Source organism: Podarcis cretensis, assembly GCF_951804945.1.
Source record: "Podarcis cretensis genome assembly, chromosome: 1".
NCBI classification, from domain to species: domain Eukaryota; kingdom Metazoa; phylum Chordata; class Lepidosauria; order Squamata; family Lacertidae; genus Podarcis; species Podarcis cretensis.
In genome coordinates, this window is record NC_137170.1 from 82,625,300 (window position 1) to 82,644,842 (window position 19,543).

General features: G+C 44.0%; 2 long non-coding RNA genes across 2 annotated transcripts in view; both read right to left on the minus strand.

Annotated features, from left to right (window-relative positions):
* The window catches only part of LOC307205018, a 36,054-nt gene extending 18,484 nt beyond the window's left edge, over positions 1–17,570 (minus strand). Inside the window, exons 1-2 of the long non-coding RNA XR_013833797.1 lie at positions 17,492–17,570; positions 17,318–17,399 (exon numbers count right to left, since the gene is read on the minus strand). This is a non-coding gene — a long non-coding RNA (uncharacterized lncRNA). The remainder of the gene's footprint in view (positions 1–17,317; positions 17,400–17,491) is intronic.
* Positions 17,571–17,596: 26 nt separating this feature from the next.
* Positions 17,597–19,543, minus strand: part of LOC307205036 — a 46,467-nt gene continuing 44,520 nt past the window's right edge. The window contains exon 3 of the long non-coding RNA XR_013833809.1: positions 17,597–17,689. This is a non-coding gene — a long non-coding RNA (uncharacterized lncRNA). The remainder of the gene's footprint in view (positions 17,690–19,543) is intronic.

Here is a 19,543-nt window from a genome sequence, read left to right on the forward strand (position 1 = left end):
AGGTGCTGTGCGGGGGGGGGGGGGGTGTCCTGTGACTGATAACTTAAGACATTTGCCTGCCTTGTATGGGGTTGCAGAAGCAGATATGCCATCTGTGGGTGCTTTGGGATCTAGCAATGTAACTGGAGGCCCAGGTGACCTTAATGGCTAGACCAGGGGTAGTCAAACATTTTATACCTACCGCCCACTAATGCATCTTTCTTGATGGTAAAATTTCCTTACCACCCACCAGTGCTCGATGGTGGGAGCGATTCAGTTTGTGTCGTAGAACCCCCTACCACCCACCTAGAATCCTGAAACGCCCACTAGTGGGCGGTAGGGATCAGGTTGACAACCCCTGGGCTAGGACTACCTATTACTAACTTCGGATGATACAAGAGCATTGACTCTTCCTGGACTAGGATAGCTTGATCACAGTAGTCTTGGCATCCGTGATTTCAAGACTGGATTGCTGCCCTGATGCTTGGTCCAGAAACTGCAGTTATTGAAGAACGCTGCAGCACAATTGCTAACAGGAACGAGGTCCTGTCAGCACGTTGCATTTGCATATTATACCTGGCTCCTGATTTAGATCCTGTGAAAAAGTAAACACACATACACACACAAATACATTGGGATTATACAAATAAATAACAAATGAAATGAAATATTATTTTACTATTTATTCCTAGAAGATACTGAAGGTTTACTATTGAAACCCTTATCTATGTGAACAGGGGCAGTCCTAAACTCTCTGTTGTAAATAGTGTTAGGAAAAAGGAAGTGCATGTATGTTTCAAGTCAATTTCACATACAGGTATGTGCCAAATTAGGTGGCCTTGGGTTAGCTTTACTCTCTCTCTCTCTCTCAACCACCTTCTGTCTCTTAAACTCTCTCAATTTGCAACACAGACTACAATTCGCAACACTTACACAGCTGATGCAAGAATTACCCCAATATATTATATGTAAGGGACGCAGGTGGCGCTGTGGGTTAAAGCCTCAGCGCCTAGGACTTGCCAATCGAAAGGTCGGCGGTTCGAATCCCTGCGGCAGGGTGCGCTCCCGCTGCTCGGTCCCAGCGCCTGCCAACCTAGCAGTTCGAAAGCACCTCCGGGTGCAAGTAGATAAATAGGGACCGCTTACCAGCGGGAAGGTAAACGGCGTTTCCGTGTGCGGCTCTGGCTCGCCAGAGCAGCGATGTCATGCTGGCCACGTGACCCAGAAGTGTCTCTGGACAGCGCTGGCCCCTGGCCTCTTAAGTGAGATGGGCGCACAACCCCAGAGTCTGTCAAGACTGGCCCGTACGGGCAGGGGTACCTTTACCTTTACCTTTATTATATGTAAAGTGCTGCAAATAACGCCCCCCCCCAAAAAATCCAGTACAAATGCTGTGTTGTTATCAATTTGTCACGCATATGAAGATCAGCTCATCTGACTACTAACACAGTATCATCTTAAAGGAAACAAATATGGAAATAGGACTGATTATGCATACCTAATAAATGAGGCCTTGTTTGACATGAAGCTCCCAGAATTCCTCTCAGTGCTGGCTGGTCATTTTCACAGCGGAATGTGAGGCAGTCACAAGACTGCAATGTTGCTTGTCAATTGAATGGAGTCATGGCCATTTTTGCTATCAACACAATAGGTTTTTTGCATACTGCATAGCAAATGAAAATGCTAAATTGGCTAGAAGAGTCATTTGATTTCTTAATTATTATCTGGTTAGAAAGTTATAATAAAGGTACAATAACTTATAAAATGTTCCGTTCTTGAAAATTTTCTGCCGTTTCGGTTCTTGAACCTATACAGTGGTACCTCAGGTAAAGTACGGTACTTAATTTGTTCCGGAGGTCCGTTCTTAACCTGAAACTGTTCTTAACCTGAAGCATTACTTTAGCTAATGGGGCCTCCCGCTGCCGCCACACGATTTCTATTCTCATCCTGAAGCAAAGTTCTTAACCTGAGGTACTATTTCTGGGTTAGCAGAGTCTGTAACCTGAAGTGTATGTAACCTGAAGCATATGTAACCCGAGGTACCACTGTAATGGGTCAGGTGGAGCTATTCTGCTTGTACATCACCAGCTAGCTCTGACGAAGGGAGGAAACTGGAGGAAGAACAGCCTAATCAACAGAGGGAACCTCCTTCCTTTAGAAAGCTGCAGCAAACCAGATGATACTGACTCCTAAAAAAGATTTCAAAACAGGCTAGCTTGATAGTCTAAGCAACTAGAAAACCAGCTCTTAAATTTCACAGGAGCAGGTGCTGATGCCCCTTTCCCCCTTTTGCATATGTCTGACATTGGTTGTGGCTTTTATTCCTGTTTCACGGATATTATGCCAGCCTTGTATTTAAGCGCTAGCCTGGTAACCTTAGGTGACAAGAAATTGCATGCAAGGAAGTGAAGGGGCTGGTAGAAGTAGGAGAGATCATTCTGTTTCTCCTCTGGGCCCAGCACAGAACCAAGTGAGTTGCTAGGGGAGGGAAGACCCCCTACTTTGTACCCAGTATAATAATAATAATAATAATAATAATAATAATAATAACAACAACAACAACAACAACAACAATAATGATAATGATAATAATGATAATAATAATATATTTATTATTTATACCCTGCCCATCTGGCTGGGTTTCCCCAGCCACTCTGGGCAGCTTCCAACAAAATATTAAAAATACAATAAGACATCAGACATAAAAAAACTTCCTGAAACAAGGCTGCCTTCAGATGTCTTCTAAAAGTCAGATAGTTGTTTATTTCCTTGACATCTGGTGGGAGGGCATTCCACAGGGTGGTCACCACTACTGAGAAGGCCCTCTGCCTACTTCCCTGTAACTTCGCTTCTCGCAGTAAGGGAACCGCCAGAAGGCCCTCAGAGCTGGACCTCAAAGTGTCCGGGCTGAATGATGGGAGTGGAGACGCTCCTTCAGGTATAGAAATACAGTGGATTACTGCAGGAGGGGAGGAACACGCTATCATTCCTCTGCCAGTCCCCTGCAGGTTAGTAAGTTTTGTGGCCTTATTTACAATAAGGCTGTGTGTATCATACTATGTAACAGCATAATACAGAGACTATGGTAGAATTTTGTCATGTACTCAGCCATCAACTGGACCTATGGTGGGGGTCCTTTTTCTGTGCATTGACATAGTAGTTACAACCCAGCCACCTCCTGCTTCCCAAGCTTCTTAGCACTCTTGGTCCACTTTGAATTGTTCCTCATACTGAGACAGGAAAACACATTCAAAAACAAAATGGATACACACAGACACACAAAAACAACAACCTTTAAAACACATTTTAAAATATGGCTGAGAAAAAGAACAACAAATTGGAGAGCTTTGTGAAATGCCTCCCCTCCTGCCAAACAAAGTGTCACCCTCTATAAGAAATCACCTGTATTTTTATTTTGCCTTTTATATTCCCTCCTCTGCTTTCTACCTTTTGCTTTGAAATGCTCCTTTCCCCTTTAACATCACATTAATAACACCCACAAGTGATGGCACCAAAACACAATGCAAGCAGCATAATCCTGTGCATGTCTACACAAGCAGGCAAATCCTATTGAGTTCAATGGAGCTTATTCCCAAGTAAGCATGCTGAAGTATTGCAGCCTATAAGGCATGCTGGGTGTCACTGCTGAAAATGCCACCTTCACCTGGTTTCTGTGCTAAGAGGCAAGGCTGTATTTGCAATATGTCCTGACAACACGTTGACATCCATTTGAAGGGCAGCACAAACACAAGGCTTGCTCTCTGATCATTCCCGGGAGCATTCTTTAGCCTGCACTGACCTTCACTTAAGGAGGAGCCTGCTTGCCAGTCATCCTCCTTCAAGTCGCGTCTAAAGCTGTCGTGAGCAGGGAGTGGGAGGGGCACAAACCCTCCAGGCTTCCTAAGGACAACCCAGCTAGCTCAAACTGATGTGTGCCTATTGCATTATTCAGTGGAAACTGGAGCTGAAGCAAAAGCACATTGAAATAGCTCTTGCCTGGCCACTGGGGCCACATTACCAGTGACACTGACTGACTCACTCTCCGAAACACTCCAACTGCCAGTTTTACTTCAGATCATATCTGCCAGTAATTTGATCATTTCTTCTGTGCGCGCGCACATGCACACACGCACACACGCACACACACCAACTCTGTGGTTACTTTCCCCATCAGGCTTCTTCATCTTCCCAGCTAGAAAGCTCAGGAGCCCCATGTCAGCTTATTTCTGGCAGAATAAATCACATTTTTCTTCTTACCAGACATCAGCAGGTGGCAGAGAAATTGGCTGGTGGCACAAAATGATTTCAAGGGAAGGGTACGGAACAGGAAGGCCACAAAGGTTTATTGTGTGTGTGAAAATACATAATCCCCCAGCTCTAATAATTAGGTTCCCTGTAGCTATGTGGCTGATGAGACGCTTGCTTTGTAGGATTTACAGCAGTGATGGGGAACCTACAGTCGAGGGTCTAATTAAGCCTGCGAAGCCTCAGAGGTTAGTTCTCCAGTCCATTTTGGGCAAACCTGTACATGCCCTCGATATTTTTGAAGTTGTAAAGCAAAGGTGGGCAACCTGAAGGCAGGGACTGTCTTATTATTAATTTTTCGAGTCCCTCTCTGGGAGTCTTTTCAGGAAAAAGAAATGCTCTAAATAATGAATAAATAAGTATTTGGGTAACAGATGATACAATTAACACCAATGCTAGATCAGCTGTTGGCTTTTTGTGGCCTAATAATGCTGGCTTGTTTACACTAGTGCTTTATTTTACTTTTCATCCACAGTTCATGAGGACATTTCCCTCAAATTACCCAATAGAGATTGGAACCTCTGCCTGTCCGACAAAGAACAGAAGTTGTGCATTTATGGTGGTCAAGCATTGGGGAAAGAATGGCAGGCTTGATGATGATGTTGTTGTCGCTGTGCTGCTTTAAAAAGTGTTCTTGTATTTAAACATTTCTAGTAAACCTCAATTTTCATTGAGAGCTGAAGGTGAAGCAGGGAGGGTGTGTGTGTGTGTGTGTTACGTTTTATTGAAAATGAGAAATTCACATTTCCACTTTAAAGGAGAGCCAAAGCCACATACAAAACATTTTATGCTGTCTCTACTTTTTGATTCAAAGAAATGAAAGTGTGAACATATTCACATTTTGTCAGAAGCTTCCAGTTTGGTCAATCTTGTAGAGCATCATCATCATCATCATCATCATATCATCATCATCATCATCATCATCTTACCCAAGCTACTGTGACTGATGTTATCTTATGAAGCTTTTGACTTGAACTTTTCTCCCTCCCTGCGATGCTTCATAGTAACCTCAAGAGGAAGATTCAGTAGGCTTTTGATGCTTTCCCTTGCCTCCTTTTGCTAAGGAGTCTTACTAACTGTACAATCCTAACCCCATTTACCTGGGAGCAAACCCCATTGACTTGTTTCTGAATAGATAGGCTTTCCCTGTAATATATCTCTAGGTGGGAGATTTCTCTTACAGTCAGCTGCCTGCCACCAATCTTAATCTGTTTCTCTGCTGTTGCTGCCCCCTTGTGACTTCTGCTGGGGTTTACCAGTAGAAGCCCTTTATATAACTTGTGCTTAAACTGCCATCTCCCCGCCTTCTTCCCATGTTCATAATACAAATGGAATTCAAAACTGGCTCTGTTTTCATCTGCTGCCATGCAGTAACAATGTCCACAGTGTTTAAAGGTGTTCTTAATCATCCATTGGGATATGACACCAGGTCCAGATCTCTCAAAGCAATCACTGTAGAGTTATAATCCTACTTATCTCAGTAAATCAACCTTCAGACTTCTGGAGGGTGGTGACATTCAGTGACTAAGATCCAGGCTAGAGGAATTCACCCATGAGGGCAGCCCCGCCGTGGGTGAGCAGCACAGCCTCTTGACTATTCTGCTTGCAAAGCCATGCTGGAGGAGGCACAAGTCACACATCCTGAAAGAGAAGCTTCTGGCTGCCTTTCTCCCTTTCTTGTTTATATCTCCTTATCTCTCTTCCTACATACTTAGGCTGTGTATACACACCACCTATTTAAAGCACACCCCTCCCCCCAAAAATGAAATTAAAAAATCCTAGGAACCGTAGTTTACCCATTCACATAGCTACAATTCCCAGCACCCATAACAAACTGCAGTTCTCAGGATTATTTGGGTGTGTGTGCTTTAAATGAATGGTGCATATGCACCCTAATTTTCCTTAGGAGTTGGGAAAGGGCAGAGCAGGGCAAATGAAATGCCTAAAAGCGCAGTCCTACACAGGTCTACAAAAAGTACATTTTGTTGAATTCAAAGGAACTCGCTTCCTGCTAAGTGGGTATACAGTTGCAGCCTAAAAGAGACAAACAATGGAAGGAGAGTCTCTCCTTCACTCTAGGTATGATTTATCTGGCATCGTCTCCTGGTAGATGGGGTAGCCCTCATTTTACTGAGTGGGGATCCATGTCGCCCATGAAATATCCCAGTGCTCACCAGTGCACACGTGTGTGTGTGTGTGTGTGTGTGTGCACACGCACACACCCACCACAGACCACCAGCTGCTTTTACCATTTCTGCATTTCTCCTCTGCTTTTAAAAAGTATTAGTCCAAACAGTCCTCTTTGAAATTTAACTGGAGACAAGATGCTTTAGGTCAGGACAAAAGAAGACTGCAAATGGGACAGTGTTCTATAAAAAGAAACTTGCTGCTGCTGCTTTTAAGATTTGGTATTGATTTTTCCTTGTGTGTGCAATATCTGTTGTTACGCACAGAGCAAAGCAGGACAGGGAGATGTCTTCAGCGCTCTTCCTTGAGACGCTGCCTGCACTGCAGTTCATTAAGCCAGATAAAGATGACAGATTTGTTAGATTTGGAAGGATATGATAATAGATTCGGTTGGCACGCGTATTTATGGTACGAAAAGAAACGAGTGCATAAAGGTTTTGAAAATCATATTATTAGAGGATCTCTGATTGAGGTATGGGGTAGGTATAAAAACCTACTGGAACCAAAAATCCCACATTGGCTATCACCATTAGAGGTGATGAGTGTTAAAAAGATCAATATGACTAGGAGGTGGATAACATATGGGAGTTTAATCGAGAAAGAAGGAAGTAAGTGGAAAATGAAACCATATGAAGAAGTGAAAGAACATGTAAATGATTGGCTGCATTACTTTCAGATTAATGAAATGTTTAGAAAAGAGGTTGCAGAAAGAGGCTATTTTGAAAAAGAATCTAGGTTTCAACGAGAAGTATTGAATAATGAAGTTAAAAATTTATCTATGATGTATAAATTATTATTAGAATGGCATTTGAAGGATGAAGAGGTTAAATCAGTTATGATTCAATGGGCCAAAGATTTTGGACATAACATTCAATTTGATGATTGGATAAAATTATGGAAGGAAGGGATGAGATTTACAGCATGCACCACAATTAAAGAAAATGTTATGAAAATGATATATCAATGGTATATAACACCAGCCAAATTAAGTAAGATGTATAAGGTGAGTAATAAATGTTGGAAATGTAAGGAGAAAGAAGGGACATTTTATCATATGTGGTGGGAATGTAAAAAAATGAAGTGCTTCTGGGAAATGATATATAATGAGATAAAGAAAATATTGAAATATACATTTCTTAAAAAACCAGAAGCATTCCTATTAGGAATTTTAGGTGGTGAGATAAAAAGGAAGGATCAGAAAGTATTTTTGTATGCAGTAACAGCAGCTAGAACTCTGGTGGCCCAGAAATGGAAACAAGAAGAAATGCCCACGATTGAAGAATGGAGAACGAAATTACTGGATTATGCAGAACAGGACAGATTAACAGGGAGGATTCGCAACCGACGGGACCAAAGATTCACTGAGGACTGGAATAAATTTACAGAATATATTAAAAATATTTGCGATAACGATATAACGTTTGTAAGTTTCCAAGAACCTCTGTAAGAAGGTTTGGTAGAAATATTGTTTAAATAATATGGTAAGATAAGATATACATAGTGCAATATAAATGAAGAAATGTGAATATATGTAATAACTACGGAAAATTATCAGACATGTTGATGGAAGTCTAAAAGAAAAAAGATGTGTGATGAATTCTTAATGTTTAATTGTGTTATAAATTTGTTTTTATTGGAAAATTAATAAAAATTATATACAAAAAAAGAACTGCTATTAAACATGTGAAATTAAAAATAAATAAATAAAGATGACTGGATGTGCCAACTCAGGCAGGAATTGGGTAATATTGCCCACTATTTCCTGCCTCACGGGGTAATAGCGCCTTGGGCCTGCTAATTCCCTCAACTGACACATTCAGACATCTTCATCTGGCTTATCTGACACATTTAGATACTATAGGATATAAATTAAACTTGTTCTGCAGTGTACTTGACACTCTTTTAAGCAAGAGTGATCAGTAGAGCGGCCTCCATTTGTTCTCAAAACTTGGTTCTGGCAGGAAATGCTACATTATGTCTAGCAGAGGAAATGGGAATCTCAGGCCCAGGGAGACAAATGGGGCCAGATTCTCAGGACACTCCCCTCGAAACACTTCCATTTTGGAACATGCTCAGGTGCTACTTGCTTTCACCCTTTAGAGCGCAATCCTACTGCTGTGTTGGTGGAGGAGTTAGGATGGCACGATGTTGCTTCTCTGCCAGCCCCCACCAATTGAAAGGACCATTACTGGGCTCTACTATGGAAGAGGCCCCAGCTGCACCCAGGCAGGTTGGCAGCTACTATTAGAAGTTCTTCTCCCAGCAATAGGAAGTAGGAAGTCCCCAAATGGGATGGGGTGGGGTATTCAATCCTCGAGCCCCTTAGTTATGCCAGCCTGGGACTGGTGTAGCAAAAAGTGGGCTGCCTCCCCTTATTTTGCCCTGGCTGGTGAGAGAAGATGGGGCTTGGGAAGTGGTGGCAGATGCACCACTCTGCTCTTTCTTGGTTAGGACTCCCCTGTTAGTTGCTCAAGGAACTTTCCGCTGCTGATACATCTTCAGGATGCTTTATAGCCAAAGATGCTATAATCAATGGAAGTGTTCGTTGCTGCTTCTGCCACCTGTTTGCTCCCAGCTGCCTCTTTCCCTTGCAGCTCTATGTCAGTCTGGTTGGCTTGTAAACAAAAACTCACAGAACAACAGCCAATCGGAGGATGACACATCATGACAAACGGGTGGGAACAGAAGGGGCTCCTGCAGACTGCAACATGCCACTGGTGCAATAAAACTTCATTAGTGGTAGATTTACGTTGGAGCATCTACACATCATTCTGCTTTATTAGTTCTTCTGCGCTACTTCCCCAGCTTTGATGCACTGTTGCTGTCTGGAGGGGCAACCTTAAGCTATAGCACAAGAAAAGCAGGACATACCCTTTATTCCTTGAGCATATAAGACATAGCATGTGTGACACAAACTGTAGTCTTCTTTTCAGGATGTTCCTGCTCTGTTCATAGGCAATTGCTTGCTTTCTGACAGTGACACATGTAAGGATGGGCGAATCTGTTCATTTCAGTTTCTCTCAATTTCTCATTTTTCCAATCTTAAATTTGGTTCTCCACATTTCCAAATCAGTTTGATGATGATTTTTAAATTCCTCATGCAAATTCATCAGCATTTTAGGGTGAATTTCTCCTAATATACATATATTTGTATGCAACTTTGCCTAACATACAAATTTTTGCAAGCAATTTTCCAGAACGTAATTAATTTTGGGGTGTATTATTTTTACCAACATATGCATTTCTAAGGCACATTTTATGCTAGTAAATGGACACATTGCTTGGTTGGAAAGGTGCACTGCAAAATTCAGAGAAATGCAAATTTTGAGGGACAGTTGCATATTGTTTCAGAAAGCATGTATTGAATAAGTTCACCTTCAAATGCAAACTGAGCCAAACTTCTCTCCTAATCCTAGGCACAGGCAATATTTGGATAGTTTTGATCAGGGAGCGAGGTGCAATATGTGTGGATTGTGTTAGTTGGCGGCAAAGGGACATGTAAGCACATGCAGTACACCAGATGAACTGAGCATTTTCTGTGGGCTCTGCCTCCTGACCCATCAGGCTCTCCCAAGCTCTGCCTCCAGACCTGCCAGGCTCGTCCACTTGACCAACCTGGCTCCACCATGGAACTCGCTTGACAACGTGGATGGAACTTGTAGTATCTCACTGCCTTCGTCTGCTCTCCATCACCAAGGAATGGGAGTAAAATTGTGCAAATGGCTGAGTGATGCAGCTGGGCACCTGGTCGTGCTCTGACTCTTGCGGTTTGATCTTCCCCTAGATTCTCTCAAAGGGGCAACTGGGTATCACTGAGCAGAAAGGGACAAGCCATAATGGAGCGGCCCTGCCCATGAATGAAGGTCACCTGGCAGGCTACAGAGCCACAGCCACCTGCATGTCCTTGCACGACAGAGTGCTTGATTTTCCTGGCACGTCGGAGCAAAGTTCTGAAATGTAACTGAGCTCAGCCCTGGCGGCACTAATTGTTCAACTTTCAGATTTTGGAGTTTTTTAATCAGCTTGTGCCAACGGGAACAAAATTGCTGCTACCAGCAGAAGTGGTTTTTGTACGCACAGTTCCAGCCTCCCCCCCCCCCCGCTTGCCGCCCAACTGTGACTGAAAATCAGACTCCATGCATTGACTTAATGTCTCCCTGCAAGCAGTCAGAAACCTTAGCCTTGTGACGCAATTCACGTGGGGTTATTTTGGGGCAGAGATGGAAGCTGTTTATAGAGATGCCTGCAGCCATAAGTCAACTGCAGCTCGCAGATCTGTTGGTCTCTCTGCACCACCTATCAGATTACACATGGCAGGGCAATTGGGGTTGCAAGAGCCAGCACTGGCGTGACGGTCTCTCTCTCTCTCAGATATTATCTCTACCAGCTGGTTTGGTAGTTATATTCTCAAAAATGGAGGCAGACCCTTCACAGAGTGGCAACATGCAGCACAGTGCCAACAAGAAAAGGGATCTGTCCCCCTTGCATCCACTGGGTTCACCCATTTGAGACAGGTAGCTCTATGCCTCTAAAAATGATATTTGCCAACTAAAACGGAGGTTTCTGTAGCAAAATGCTAATCAGCTTGTAACAGACCTGATGGAGGACACTTTTTATTTTTATTTATTTAAAACACACAAACACATACACACACACAGACATTTATATATATATATATATACATATATATATACACGCCATGCTCTTTTGACTTCACCTTTGAACTTCCTTTTTACCAATCTTCTTGTTTGGGGGGAAGTTTCCTCTTCTGAAATCCAATGTGACCATGTTGGATTTTCTTGGCAAGTGGCTGTCTACATGTATTTTTAATTTAATAGCACCGTGGTCATTTCACCCAGCTGATTCAACAACCCTTGCATCTCGCACGAGGTCCTGGATGCCACTTGAGGTCAAATCCAGGGAGGCCGTTCCATTTGGCTGTTCTAGAGCACAGTATTGGAGGACATCTAGGAAATTTACCTCTTTGTCATAAGCGATGCACGTATGTCACCAGTCTATACCAGGGTAATTGAAGTCCCCATTACTGCAACATTTTCTCTTTGGGATGCTACTTTGATTCCATTCTTCCTCTCAACATCTGAAGCATCATTATCTGAAGAAAGGTAGATCTAGACTCTAAATACATTTCTGTTTGACCACATAGACCATCAACATCACAGACAGAGCAAGCAACAGTCCATCTCCACAAAGAGGATAGCTTTTACTTGTCTCAGATTCACATAAAAATGTTAGAATTCACCTGTAATCTTTGTATTTTGGAACCATCCCACCAAGTGACCAAATATGCCTTTGCTAAGAAATCTGCAGTAATCTCTGCACATGCTCTGAAATCCAGGACTCTGTTCAAGCAGGTAGCATGCTGCTAGTTACGTTAGGAAGACTTAAAAATTTTCATTTGCAAATATGTGTGTGTGATAGTTGCCTTTTCTATTTTTCCTCTTTTTCTCCCTTTTACCAAACAAAGTTCTTCTTCTTTAATACTTGGGATATTTGCCTTCCTGGGTTTAAAACAAAATTTCTCACTAATATCTTTCCCGTGTTCTAAGAGTGCACACAGAACGATTAAACCTGCCCCTTTATGTTCTAAGGATGGGTTTAAAGTTCCTGTAAGGTTTTATGTTTATGCCATGGGCTTTGGTGAAATAAATGAAAAGCACCTTTTTAATATTTTCCTAGAGCTGGGCTGGGAGGGAAGGGTCCACTTTGGTAGGGCTTAGAAATACCCCACGCAGCTGGGGATTCCCCCCCCCCCCAGGTAGGTTTAGGCAGTGGTGACAGTGCATTGTGATTCTTTTTTTAGGAAACATTTGCAAAAATAGAAGAGGTCTGCCAGTAGGGAAAGTCTCCTCCCTTTCCCCCGCGGATCTGTCACAATGTAATTGGGCAATTTGGGCATTGAAGGAAGTTGTCCTCATTCTTTCATGCTCCATGTGTCTCATGTCATATGGGATTATCTCACACACTGTACAACAATAAGGAGACCAGATTTACAGCATGCCTTCCCCTTTTGCTTTCACAGGGTACATCCAGGACAACTGATCCCTCACATCAGACTCCTTTCCTGAAGCCAAGGGCAGAGTGGGAAGTGCAGGCAGACAGAAGCACCCATTATGGAAATGGGTCGTGCCAGGGGTGTCTCTTGATGTCAGATGCTATGGGACTCAACAGAGGGTAATCAAATCAAATGCTGAATATCTGCTCTCATTAATCAGATGGATTAAAAAAATGCAGACTTAAGGGCAAAAGCATGAATAAGGAGATGAATCAGAATAAAAGAAGGGGCTGCTCCAGGCCTCATCTTCCTCAAGTCACCAGGAGAGCAGGGAGCAAGGAAGGGCTCTGTGCGGAATGAGCAAGAAGGCTGAAATCATGCCTTGGGCACTGCTAGAGCCTGTGGAGGCCAGGGCTGCTTGTCACGCTAAGGATGCATCTGAGGGGTGAAACAGTCAAACTGGCCTTGATCCTCAGGGTTGCAAATGGCCCATTCTCTCCCCCCCCCCGCCAGCCTTGGCAATCTAATTCTCAAATTAATTATGTGAAATTGACAGATCTGGTTCAGGCTGGCATCTACCAAGAACCAGGGACAGTGAAAGGAAGGGAAGACTATCTTACTGAGGGGCTACTGAGGGCAGCAGGGCTTCAAGACACCATTTTCTGAAGGCATCCGCTCATTAGGACCAGGGTGGGAGGCTATATTCATCCCCAGAGTCACAAGCCCGTCTGGGCAACCTTCTGGGGACTGCATGCTGGAGGTGGACAGTTGGAGCAATGAATATGCACATTCATTGGAGCAATAATATGAATATTACCTTTGAAGAGTAGGCTAGTTTCTGTACACACTCACCCACACCCCTCTCTAGCTTCCACCCAAGAGGCAACCAAGAGGCATTATTAGAGTTCAAGGACACATTCTAGCCAAGCAAACTCAACAAGGGTGTAAAGCACAGCTGAGCGGGGGGGGGGGGGAGGAGAGTTATATGGAGCTAGAAAAACTTGGATGGACACATTTGGCCCCCAAGCCTGAGGTGCCCTCCACTCTACTTTAGGGGGTGGGATTGACCACTCTCCCATCAACCGGAGGGCTCCCTTTGCGCAGCACCCCATCCCTGAGAGCCCCCCTGCCTGCTCTCTCCCCCCTGCCAGAACTGGGAAGTGGAGTTCTTTGTGTAGTTAAAAGGGGCAGAGCCTACCTGAGAGCGTACAGTCAGCTCCAGAGCTTCACCCTCCCTACCCTGCCCTTGTTTAATGCTCTTTTATTACACGTTAACTTTTTTACAGGTATTCAGGAGCTGCTACGGTCTTAAGATGGTTGCTGTTAAGGGACCAGGAAGGAAATTCCCTGCATTGGCAAGTTTCGCCTTCCCCATAGCAAATGTCACAACTTTGGCAGTTTTAGGCCTTGGGCGGAATCCTTTAGTCTATCTTCTCTAAATGGGGGGGGGGTTTGAAGTGGTGATGCACTCCCCCCAGGGCAGCGATCCCAGGGTTCCCCATTAAAGGGGCTGAGTCGGAGGGGAGTCACTGGTCATACACTGAAAGGTTGTCAGTGTTGCGGTGAAATGGCAGTGGACACTGTGTAAACAAATGTCTTCCAGAGCCAGCCCACTTCTCAGACAGACCTGATTACCCTGATGTGCTCCAGATCCCCAGCTGGGGACTGGGAGAGATACACACCCAATGCCTAAGCCAAGGTCTTCCTACATCTGAAAGTTTAAATAAAGTTGTGGCCAATTTAATCCCATAACACGTTGTCATGAGTTTTTCATTTCTTCCGGGTTGGAGGTCTCCACCTGGGCACACAAAAAACACTGTGACAATCTACGGAGATATTAGTGTAAACTTTCCATTATGCTTTCTTACACCTGCTGCCCTTCTACCTTATCATTCCAGGAAGTGTCATCTGTTCTACTAGGTCATCCCAGAGGTTTGCTGGCTCAGACGATCACTGATGGTCCAAATTCTAGAGTGTTCATCCAAAGTAGCAGTATGTCTCTTTTTCCACGAGCACAAGGATCCCCCCAACCTTCAGGAGCAGATTTGGGGAAGGTGCAAGAGAGGAACGTGTGTGTGTAATTACGTTGTGCTAACAAAACAAGGGCGTTGGAAACTGCCCATTGCCAACAGAGTCCATTGAAATGTGGGGGTTTTTTAAGATAGATTCCCCCCCTTCTTATCTCTGTGGCATCTGTCTCTCCAGCAGCCTGCTTGCAGAGTGGCACCCTTTGAATTTCTCCTGCAGGCCCAGAGAGCGTCCTGGGTCTAAGCTGCTCATGAAAACTGCCCGCAGCAGCTACTGCAGGGAGCTACAGAGCCATGTCACATCTTGCTGCAGTCTGCACGGTGTGCATTGCGTAGCCCTCCCTGCTTTGCTGGCTGACTCAGCAGTGGAAGAGAGTGGATGGCCCGTGTCATTACGGTAATCCTCCATTTCCAGGAGAAATTCAAAGGGTTTCTCCAGGGCAGATGTCCTGAATGCAGAATTCAGCAATGGCCGCAAGGTGATCCAAAGATGCTACTCTCCATACATCTCAATTTTCAGGATCTCTACCTTGCCTTGGCCCACACCATATCTACCAACCCTTCTTGTTTTTTCTCTTAGTATATTTGCACTGATATTCACCCTCCCCAACCCCCCCACCCCTATTACGTATGTAAGGAGAGATCCAGCAATCCATATAGCCAAACATATGCAGACATCCAAAGCCCACCTGATAATTAGGTGAGGGTAAAAGTCCCATCAGCAGGCACAACCTCTTCAGACCACACCAGCTTCTCCTTCCTACTGTCAACTTATCTGTTGCTGCCCTCCTAACAAATAAGACACAGAAACCTTGAACCAATGAGGCACTCTGGGTCCTGCTTGGCAGGGTGCTTGTTTATTGCGTGTGGGAACGGGCCTGGGCTGAGTTCTGTGACATCATTATGGCACCCACATCATTGCCATGGGCTGACTGGCTTCTTCTCTGAGCGATACCATGACGTTGTTCGCACACAATGTCATGAACTGCTTAGGAAGTGGACACACACACTATGGGCGTGGCTGTCATTGTTGCTATGTTTTCCAGCCATGTGGGCTTTATTATAACAGCTGAAGTTGACACATTCTCAAGATGATAAATTCCGTGCCCAGTACCAAAAACTCTGCACCTGGAGTTGTCGAGTTCACACAGTCCTTCTAAAGAACAATTTGGTTGTTTTGGGGCACTACATTACATTCCCCTTCTATTACAACTGAATCTGATGATTGTGCTGGATTTGCTCATTCACTGCAAAACACATCCACAGGTTTCAGATTTTCATTCGGAGTGTAAATATCCAAGAAATTACTGTTCTGCGAACAGCCAAGATCACTTGAAAGGATTGATTCAAATGTCCATGACTCCTTGAGAACTTCCCCAAAATGTCCAGCAGGGGGAGCGTTTAGATTGCTCCTAGTGCTTGGTCAGACACACCAATACTGCAAGCGGCTGCTGCTGCTGCTTCCCACCAAGTAGGAGAGTTTGGGGGACATTATAAAACCCACCAATTTATTTAACCTGTTTCCCCAGGGGTTTCCTTTACAACAGTGCCCTAGAGTAGAAAAGGAAAGTTTGACAGAGAAGAAATTATGATTCCAGTTGCATTTTTCTACCTGCTGTGGTTCACCATTTCCTTTGTTTACCACTGAGTGTAATGCAAAAGAGGCAGGACTCAAGACAGCCACTGGACGCCATTGCCTTTATTATGCGTTCACTATTCTTCCATTGATTTTGAGCACCAGCCTCTCTTGACCTGACTTGATTATATTGAAAAGGCTGGACCCAGGTTTGTGTATTACTGTGTTGAAAACTGAGCCAGTTTGAGCCATGTACATCTCCCGGCTTCAGCATGTCACGCACCATGCTGTATGCTCAGGAACTCAACAGATCAAAGGTCACAAAATATCATGTTTGGGCAGAGTCAAGCATACCCATCTTCTCCAGCTCTGTTGCTCGGTTTGCAGGACTGCTTCCCACCCACCATGCCATGGTCCAACCCCTGGCATGAAACATTTGCATGCTTGAGAAGCACCCATCCCACAAAAGCCACCCTGAAGTCCTCCTTCCTAAGTCCTCCTTCAAACAATCACCCAAATGCACTGCCATTTTGCACATCCTTTCCATAGTGAATAAGATGTTCAATGTATGGCAAGTCTCTCTTTGCTGTACCAGCCTCTGGACTGTCTCACTAATACATTGCCACTAGCAGAGAGAAGAAGGCATGGTCCTTCTTGGGAGACAAGGCTGCACTTTGGGTGTCTTCCCTTCTCCTTCTTTAGCTCCCTACAAAGTTGTGTTTTCATCATGATGTTGTCACAGCTCTGTTAGAGAGAGCTGAGTTCCCAACACCAATTTTGGTGGGGGTGGGGCAATGTTGCTGTGGATATTATGAAAAGTAGGTTTCCCGAGAAATCGTTTTCTTTGAATGAATAACCTCTAGACAGGGCAGAGCTTGAAGCATGAAAACTGGGAGATGTCGGAGCTTTTATTCCAACATAGCACTTTGCACTTACCCAGCGGATGTTGTCCCTGTGTGAGCAATATGACTGGAAAGGCCAGGCATATTTGTAAGAGATTTGGGAAAGTAGAAGCGCAGATAGATGACTAAGGATAAAATGAATATTAGACTTATGTGTATAAGGCCTGACAGCCAGTTAAAAGACTGCTTTAATTAATTTAGCCAATTAATTGATTTAATTAATCAATTAAATGTAAATAAATGTGCAGATGGCTGAAACCTCAACAGAGGTGCCTTTCTGAGATAATGGAGGAAACGCAAGTTAAATTAGAAAGAAACAAAAACTTACCACTCACGGTCAGAAGAAATGGCCATCTCTAATGGGTTCTTTTTCATTCCTCCTTACAGTAGCATATCAGACTCAAACTGGCCTAAAATCAAACAAACGAACAAGTATGCATTGAACTTGCAACCTTCCTGGTTTAAAATGTCTTCCTACTGATTTAAATGGAATATCCAAGACCTTAAATTCTTGCTGGAAATGTCTATGGGAAATCCATTCTGAGCTGGCCCATGCAGGGAAAACAGAAGAGTCTAGGGGTGCTGCTGCCAGTGCACTCTCTCCTCCATTCCCAGTGATGGAAACATTTGGCACCAGCTCTTATTATGGCAATATTGGATTAAATATGTTTTCCTAGCAGGTGAGCATATTGAGGCTGGGCTGCAAAATAAAGCAATCATTTCATTTTCAGTTGGCATGAATTTAAATAAATTAATATGTTCACATTAGCAATATTTCCCTCTGGACGGTCCAAATGATTTTCAATATCCTACAAAGGGGAGAGCAGAAAAGGACATGTGTGTGTGTGTAGTGAAGGACTTCTAATCAATGCAAAGGGGCAGGATGAAGACAGTTGTGACATAGGAGAGCCACCTGGTCATTTAAAAAACGCAATTACTTTTTTAAAAGTGGCACCTTGAACCCTTCAATCGCAGAAACCTCCAGTATGAGCAAATTATGAGCATTGGAAGGGGCACTACAGAGACCCTAGCATGGGTATAGGGGACTTTGCCTTGCTGGTGATCGTGATTTGGGTTGCTGGCCCGCTTCACCCGGCACTAGCAATTTGCACGGGGGGCGGGGGGGGGGAGGGGAGCTTCCCATTCATTTTTATGGGAGCTTTCTTCCTATACAAGTTGTCAGTGCAAGAAGCCCAGTCTGAATTGGAACCATTTTTTAAAATAATAATAAGAAACCTGACCTAGGGTCTGAAACTGCCCCAAGACCACCAAGTTGGCACTTTGTGTTCAGAAAGGTACAGCTACAGCTCTCATATGTCATCTTCTTTGGCCTGTGATTTGAAGAGCCCTTAAAGCAGCAGCTATGTCGAAAGCCACAGAAAAAAAGAAAGAAAGAAAGAAAGAAAGAAAGAAAGAGAAAGAAAGAAAGAAAGAAAGAAAGAGAGAAAGAAAGAAAGAAAGAGAAAAGAGGCTGTGGCTCCACAGTTTAGTCAGAAGAAAGACTGTCTGCCATATGCCTCTTATGAAAGTAGGAGTGTTTGCAACACGCTGTTAGAAGTACTGTATTTCTCATAACAGTTTCCTTGTTTGCTTAGACAAAGGGAAGCAAAATACACCCAGCTGCGTTCACATATAAAGATCAGCACACACTATCATTAACATGCGTTCAGGACTTCAGGGGCTCCAATTGTCCACAAAAAGATTGCCTTAAGACATCAGTAGCAGAATGCCTCTTTGGCAAGCAAAAAGGAGAGTCATAGACACAGGGGCTCCAATTGTCCACAAAAAGATTGCCTCAAGACATCAGTAGCAGAATGCCTCTTTGGCAAGCAAAAAGGAGAGTCATAGACACATCAAGCCTGTTGCCCCATTCCCACCAGTCCATCAAGCCACCTCCTTTTCTCCCTTCCAGCTTTCCCTCCTGTTTATGCCACAACACTTCCAGGTGCTGCTTCCCCTTCTAGAATGATAGATGTGGCCAGTTTCAGCAGGAGGCAGAGCAGCTATCCCTAAGCAGCAGGATTACGGGACAGCAACGTCAGCCATTCACATTTTAACCGAGCAGAGCTAGGCTAGGCCATGAGAAAGGAAACATGTCCACCTTTCTGCTGCAAATTGAAGACACAAACTCATTGAGAAAGAGTCCAGCTGTAGCTGTTTGCAAAGACAAGGTCAGATCTTATGGGATGTGTTGACAATGTCTGGAGATAGAACAGAACAGGCAACCAAAATAGCCAAAGTAACTGGTTTCTTTCCAGTACTTTATTCCTTGCTTGTGGGCCAGTGCTGCATTTTTCAGCCTGTGTCAGGGCATACCTTTCTAAAATCATACTTCCTAAACTTGGAATGAGGCTCAGTGTGAACTAAAACAAAAGAAGAGCAATACTGATCAGGCTCCATCCAGCCTAGGCTTTGCCGATATGGTGCTTTCCAGATGTTTTGGACTACAATTCCCATCCGCTCAGCTGTGCTGAGTGGAACTGATGGAAGTTGTAGCCCAAAACAGCAGGAGGACATCAGATTGGTGAAAATGGATCTACTCTAGTAACCTGCT